At 35.6% G+C, this 7,489-nt stretch overlaps 1 long non-coding RNA gene across 1 annotated transcript in view; it reads right to left on the bottom strand.

Moving 5' to 3' along the window:
* Positions 1 to 620: 620 nt before the first annotated feature.
* The window catches only part of LOC309627410, a 38,785-nt gene continuing 31,916 nt past the window's right edge, over positions 621 to 7,489 (bottom strand). Inside the window, exon 2 of the long non-coding RNA XR_014243733.1 lies at positions 621 to 7,093. This is a non-coding gene — a long non-coding RNA (uncharacterized lncRNA). The remainder of the gene's footprint in view (positions 7,094 to 7,489) is intronic.

Raw genomic sequence — 7,489 nt, forward strand, 5'->3', positions numbered from 1 at the left:
CTTGTTTAGAAAGTCTATTTTGAAGTGTATTGGCATCACCAAACAAATAAAATGTCTGAAGATTCCTGTGACTGATGTACCCAGATGAGATTCTCAACCCTGCTGGAATCTCAGGGGGAGTAGAGGACTGTGATGCTAGAACACAACAAACATGATTCATTTGTAGACATTTGGGGTGATCCCTCAGCTCCTTTTCTTTTTTTTTCTTTATTTATTTTACTTTTGGCTGCATTGGGTCTTCATTGCTGTGCTCAGGCTTTCTCTAGTTGTGTGCAGTGGGGGCTACTCTTCATTGCGGTGCACAGGCTTCTCATTGTGGTGGCTTCTCTTGTTGCGGAGCACGGGCTCTAGGCACGCCGGCTTCAGTAGTTGTGGCACACGGGCTCAGTAGTTGTGGCTCACAGGCTCTAGAGCACAGTCTCAGTAGTTGTGGCACACGGGCTCAGTAGTTGCGGTGCACGGGCTCTAGAGTGCAGGCTCAGTAGTTGTGGAGCACTGGCTTAGCTGCTCCGCAGCATGTGGATCTTCCCAGAGCAGGGCTCAAACCCATGTCCCCTGCATTCCCCTGCATTGGCAGGCGGATTCTTAACCACCGTGCCACCAGGGAAGCCCTCGGCTCCTTTTCTTTTTCTTTTTTTAATTAATTAATTTTTGGCTGTGTTGGGTCTTCATTTCTGTGCGAGGGCTTTCTCTAGTTGCGGCGAGCGGGGTCCACTCTTCATCGCGGTGCGCGGGCCTCTCACTGTCGCGGCCTCTCTTGTTGTGGAACACAGGCTCCAGACGCGCAGGCTCAGCAGTTGTGGCTCACGGGCTTTGTTGCTCCACGGCATGTGGGATCTTCCCAGGCCAGGGCTCGAACCCATGTCCCCTGCGTCGGCAGGCAGACTCTCAACCACTGTGCCACCAGGGAAGCCCTCAGCTCCTTTTCTTAATAAACCACTTGACAAACAGATTTCTCAGAGTAATGAAAATAATCTCACACTAATTATGACTATTTTATGCTCAAAGTGGAAAATTCCCTGTGGATAATAAACTGCTGCTTTGTTTATGAAGAAACAACAACACTGTGATATGTTATTTTAAAAATTATTATTTGAGCCAAAACTCATACATCATGTGCTATTTGTTAAACTCTAAATATGGTGTTATGTTTTAAAATAAAGTATTGGATTAAAAACAAACTAGACATTAATTCCAGAAGCAAAGATGAAAATAATGAAAGTGAGAAGAACTGTATATTTGAGACATTCATTGTTTAGTTTTTATTATTTACAAAATGAGGATTAAAAGTAAATAGAGGTTACTTGACCTCAAAGATCCACTCTTACTAAATTATTCTATAAGCCTACATTTGAATAACTATGACTCTTCAAGTTTTTAAGTGTTTATTTAACTAAAATAGTAATATTGGTCATTCCCACTTCTTCATATAATTCTATTTTAAAGAATAAAACAAAACATTAAAAAAATGTTTACTTATTGAACTCAGAACAAATTAATGTTCCAGATAACCAAGTGCTAATGAGAGCTACAAGGTACTGCACAAAATGAAAATTTTGGATCAAAGGGGTTTTGAACTGAAATCAACTGGAAGACATACTGGCAGTGTCCATAAAAATCAACACAACTGAACTGAATAACAGGATTCATCCAGAAATCTAAAGCCTGAATACCCAGATGACAGGCAGAACTTCCCTTATACATTCATATATTTAACATAAATAATCAGTCTTGCATTTTTTTTAACATCTTTATTGGAGTATAATTGCTTTACAATGGTGTGTTAGTTTCTGCTGTATAACAAAGTGAATCAGCTACACATATACATATGTCCCCATATGTCCTCCCTCTTGCATCTCCCTCCCACCCTCCCTATTCCACTCCTCTAGGTGGTCACAAAGCACCGAGCTGATCTCCCTGTGCTATGTGGCTGCTTCCCACTAGCTATCTATTTTACATTTGGTAGTGTATATATGTCTTGCATTTTTATATATGCTCACTAGAAGGATGGTATATCAAACACCATCCACATGGTTTAATTTAACACTTAGACAAATAACTCAAAGGCATTTAAAATTTCTTTTCTGTTAGGTGTTGTTTTTGGATGTTGACTACAGATACTGTTTAAATTTAATTAAAAATGATATGCCATAACTCTTTCAGTAGCGCACGTGCGCACACACATACACACACACCTGTAAAACCCTGAGTTATTTAGAAGGAAGGCAAATGTAAAAATGATTTGACTGTAAGTTTTTCTAGGCAAAGAAGTTTCTTCTTAAGTTCTATACAACCATATTCTTATATTCTTATGACAGAATACATTTCTTCTTTAGCATTGCATTATATCTCTAAAAGCATGTTCGGCATATGACTTTAAGGGAGTTCTACTACTCATATTGTTTCATCTAAAGGACAGAACTCTAATCTACTTCTTGCTAAGAGTGACAATAATCTAACACTTCTATGAGGACAGATCTTAAGTGAACTAAATTAAAATTAAAATTTTAATTGGAAAGGGATTTTACATTGCCACATCAAGAATCCATTCAATTTAGGCTAGTGCTGGATTTGTAATTTTCCTCATTTGTTTTGAGGATGTGCCTCTTTCTTAAGAATAGTTCTCAACTTCATGATAATAATAATGTAATATTTTAATCTCATTGACATTGGTAAATGTTGTGATTAGCTAGATATATTTTTAGTTCTGCAGTTATAGTGTACATTTACCGAACAACAAACCAATTTCATTTATTGGAATTAAACTTCAGTCATTATTATGAATCTATTTGGAGGAAGAGAAAATTGTTTAAGTGGACGTGCAGAGAAGATTTAAGTGAAAAATTCAACATTTGCTCTGACTCACTGACTCCTTTCCAATAAATTCAACTTAATTTTAAACATTCCTTTTTATGTGTCACGGAAAATTTGAAATGCAAAGAACTACTACAAAGCGTGTCTGGATTTTTAATATGCAGTTTATCTGTAATGGTAAAAGAACGCTACTTCAGTAAAAACAAAAATGATTTGTAAGTTTGTCTTATATTTGGGAATACTTTCATTAATATAAAGATAATATGTTAGAATATATGCAATAGCCTTTCTTGTATACTAAATGGCTGGCAAGAGTTTTGCAATTTTAGCTGTAGAAGAAATGAAGTCCTGCCTAATAGACCTGTAGAACCAAATAAGAGAATGGAAGATAATAATATAAAAAACTGCATATAAAAGAGTCAGTTGCCTTATTTGTGCCCTTCTTGTCAAAGGATTAACTTAATAGCCATAAAGATAAAAAGTAGAATATTTGCCCTGGCTTGACATGGATGGAAAATATTTTAAGAGAGTTCTTCTTCCTTAAGTGTTAAAAAGAGAAGTCACCAAATGTGGTGTAAAATATTTCCAACATATATAACTCTCAAAAGGCTTCTATCCAGAATACATAAAGCACTCCTATAAATTAATAAGACAAAAAAACTGAATAGAAAAAAGGGCAAAAATCACACTTTAGCTTTAGAAGCTTTCTAAATGAACAATAAACATCTGTAAAGGAAAGAATATCAGTTATTTTATACATATGCACTTTTGTGATATGTCCAAAAATGTCTCCTTAATTATAATTTAGTCCTGTCCCTTTCTCATTTATTGCCTTTCTATCACCTCCACATTTATACAAGCTGAGATGCCTCAGCTATGCTAATTTCATCAAGACCAGGTATGCCTTTCAATTAGGGTATGTGATCCAGAGTACAATACTTTTCAAGGAGCACAGGACATGGATTGTTTAAGGCAATGGATTTCTAAGATTACTGATTCCAAGCTACAACCCCCCTAAAATTCACATGCCTGAGGACATGTATGTAATTGAGGGATAGTGCACAATCTCCTTCCCTACACCTCACTATTCACAACCACCTAACCCCACTATGTAAAAGAAAGATATATATATATCTCAATGAAATGAATTTTACTGAAATGTGTTGCCATATTGTCCTAAGTACCCAAACAAAGAAGCAAGTTTGAAAGTATAATATTGACATGAGCAAAGACTCCTTTAATCAAGAAGTGCATAAAATCTGAGGGACTTCTTTTTTTACCTTTTCCATTTCTAAAGACTAAGCCTCATACTAGAGTCAAGACATACTGGCCCATGAAAAAAAATTATTACCTAAGTGTCAAATTTACGGCCATATATTACTAGAGCTAGAATTCAGAAATAAAATGTATATCATAAAGATGAATGTTAAAATATTTTTCAAAATTTATAATGAAATCAAATATTTTCTAATGGAAAATAAGGCAAATTTTTTGCTTGTTTGGTAAAAAAATTTGCCTTCTACAAGTGGCTTTTATGAAATAAACAAACTAATTACAACCACAATATTTAAAAATATAAATAATTCGTATGGAAACACAAAAGACCTCGAATAGCCAAAGCAATATTGAGAAAGAAAAATGGAGTTGGAGGAATCAGGATCCCCAACTTCAAACTATACCACAAAGCTACAGTAAACAAGACAGTATGATACTGGCACAAAAACAGAAATATAGATCAATGGTACAAGATAGAATGCCCAGAGATAAACCCACGTACATAGGTCACCTAATTTATGACAAAGGAGGCAAGAACATACAACAGAGAAAAGACAGCCTCTTCAATAAGTGGTGCTGGGAAAACTGGACAGCTACATGTAAAAGAATGAAATTAGAACACTACCTTACACCATACACAAAAATAAACTCCAAATGGATTAAAGACTTAAATGTTAAGACCAGACACTATAAAACTTTTAGAGGAAAACACAGGAAAAACACTCTTTGACATAAACCACAGCAAGATCTTTTTTGATCCACCTCCTAGAGTAATGGAAAAAAAAACAAAAATAAACAAATGGGACCTAATGAAACTTAAAAGCTTTTGCACAGCAAAGGAAACCATAAACAAGACAAAAAGACAACCCTCAGAATGGGAGAAAATATTTGCAAATGAATCAATGGACAAAGGATTAATCTCCAAAATATATAAACAGCTCATGCAGCTCAATATAAAGAAACAAACACCCCAATCCAAAAATGGGCAGAAGACCTAAATAGACATTTCTCCAAAAAAGACATACAGATGCCAAGAAGCACATGAAAAGCTGCTCAACATCACTAATTATTAGAGAAATGCAAATCAAAACTACAATGAGGTATCACCTCACACCAGTCAGAATGGCCATTATCAAAAAAGCTAGAAACAATAAATGCTGGAAAGGGTGTGGTGAAAAGGGAACCCTCCTACACTGTGGGTGGGAATGTAAATTGATACAACCACTATGGAAAACAGTATGGAGGTTCCTTAAAAAACTAAAAACAGAACTACCATATGACCCAGCAATCCCACTAGTGGGCATATACCCTGAGAAAACCATAATTCAAAAAGAGACATGCATCACAATGTTCATTGCAGCACTATTTACAATAGCCAGGATATGGAGCCAACCTAAATGTCCATCGACAGATGAATGGATAAAGAAGATGTGGCACATATATACAATGGAATATTACTCAGCCATAAAAAGAAATGAATTTGCGTTATTTGTAGTGAGGTGGATGGACCTAGAGTCTGTCATACAGAGTGAAGTAAGCCAGAAAGAGAAAAACAAAACCATATGCTAACGCATATATATGAAATCTTAAAAAAAAAAAAAAAAATGGTACTGATGAACCTAGTGGCAGGGCAGGAATAAAGATGCAGACACAGAGAATGTACTTGAGGACACGGGGGTCGGGGTGGGAGAAGCTGGGGTGAAGTGAGAGTAGCATCGACATATATACACTACCAAATGTAAAATAGTTGGCTGGTGGGAAGCAGCAGCATAGCACAGGGAGAATGGCTCAGTGATTTGCGATGAACTAGAGTGGTGGGATAGGGAGGATGGAAAGGAAGTGAGGCTCAAGAGGGAGGGGATATGGGGACATGTGTATGCATATGGCTCATTCTCTTTGTTGTGCAACAGAAACTAACATGGTATTGTGAAGCAATTACACTCCAATAAAGATGTATTTAAAAAATACATATATATATAGAAAGAATATATTTAATAAGATAAAGACATTTTATCAAAAACATATTGACAATGGAGTATTTAAAATGACAATATGTTAATTTTCACAGCATTTTAGGTTTACAAGATGTCTCTAATTTAAAGGGTAATGCCTAATAAGTAGCCATTCATTGGATAATGTTTTACTATATCTCTTCTTACACATGCCTTTGAAATATGAGGAAGTAAATGACTTTGTATCAATGCCTCAGTAATAAAATATTTTGAAACTTAGAGAATATACAATTAAGGATTTAAACAAAATTTAAATAGGACCAAAAAATCCTTTATATTTTACACAATTGTGCTATACAACAGAAAGATTTAAAAGAAAAAAAGGATAAACACCATAACAAGATACTTCAATTCCAATCTACTTAATTATGTGAATAAGATTTCTTAGTGTTTGTATCCAAATATACCAAATTAATGAATATAACTGATAGTTAACCTTTCCTCATTCTAGTAATATTATTCATTCATATATGTGAGCTAAATAGAGAAGAGTAAATATAATACTTTTATTTTTCTGATTATTTAATGCATTCCAAAAATATTTTCTTTGATAATTATATGTTAAAATTCATTCATTGTAATTAGTTTATCATTTGTGCACTACTGCATGTGCACTAAGAGAAGTATGCTTGGAAGAATACAAACTAATATAATTTTTCTTGGGTACTTTTTCATGGATTATGATGGAGACAAAATGCTATGACATGTAGATTCCACTGCACACTTTTACACATGACATAGATTATTCTTTAAATTTCAAAATGCCAATATCTGGCTTCCAATTCTGATACAGCATCTATAATGACTATAAATTCTTGAGAAAATTAAAAAATTGAATGACCTTATGGCACTTCAAAGTGAATAGAAGCAGTAAGGCTCTGGAGGTGAGCCAAAAATTGAAAGAAAGAGACAAACAATAAAGAAAGTTAATATAGCCAATGTTGACTCTTTGAAACACTAAAAACAAGATTAAAAGCAAAGTAGGGGCTTCCCTGGTGGCGCAGTGGTTAAGAATCTGCCTGCTAATGCAGGGGACACGGGTTCGAGCCCTGGTCTGGGAAGATCCCACATGCCACGGAGCAACTAGGCCCGTGAGCCACAACTACTGAGCCTGCGCGTCTGGAGCCTGTGCTCTGCAACAAGAAAGGCCGCGACAGTGAGAGGCCCGCGCACCGCGATGAAGAGTGGCCCCCGCTTGCTGCAACTAGAGAAAGCCCTAGCACAGAAACGAAGACCCAACATAGCAATCAATCAATAAATCAATAAATAAATCTTTAAAAAAAAAAAAAAAAGAAGTCCCACCCTCAAGAGCTCATACAGTCAGTCTGTATTATCCCCAGAAGATTCTTAAGAAAAAAAAAAAAAAAAAAAGCAAAGTAAACCTCTAC

This window comes from Balaenoptera borealis (assembly GCF_965194805.1).
Source record: "Balaenoptera borealis genome assembly, chromosome: 4".
NCBI classification, from domain to species: Eukaryota; Metazoa; Chordata; class Mammalia; order Artiodactyla; family Balaenopteridae; genus Balaenoptera; species Balaenoptera borealis.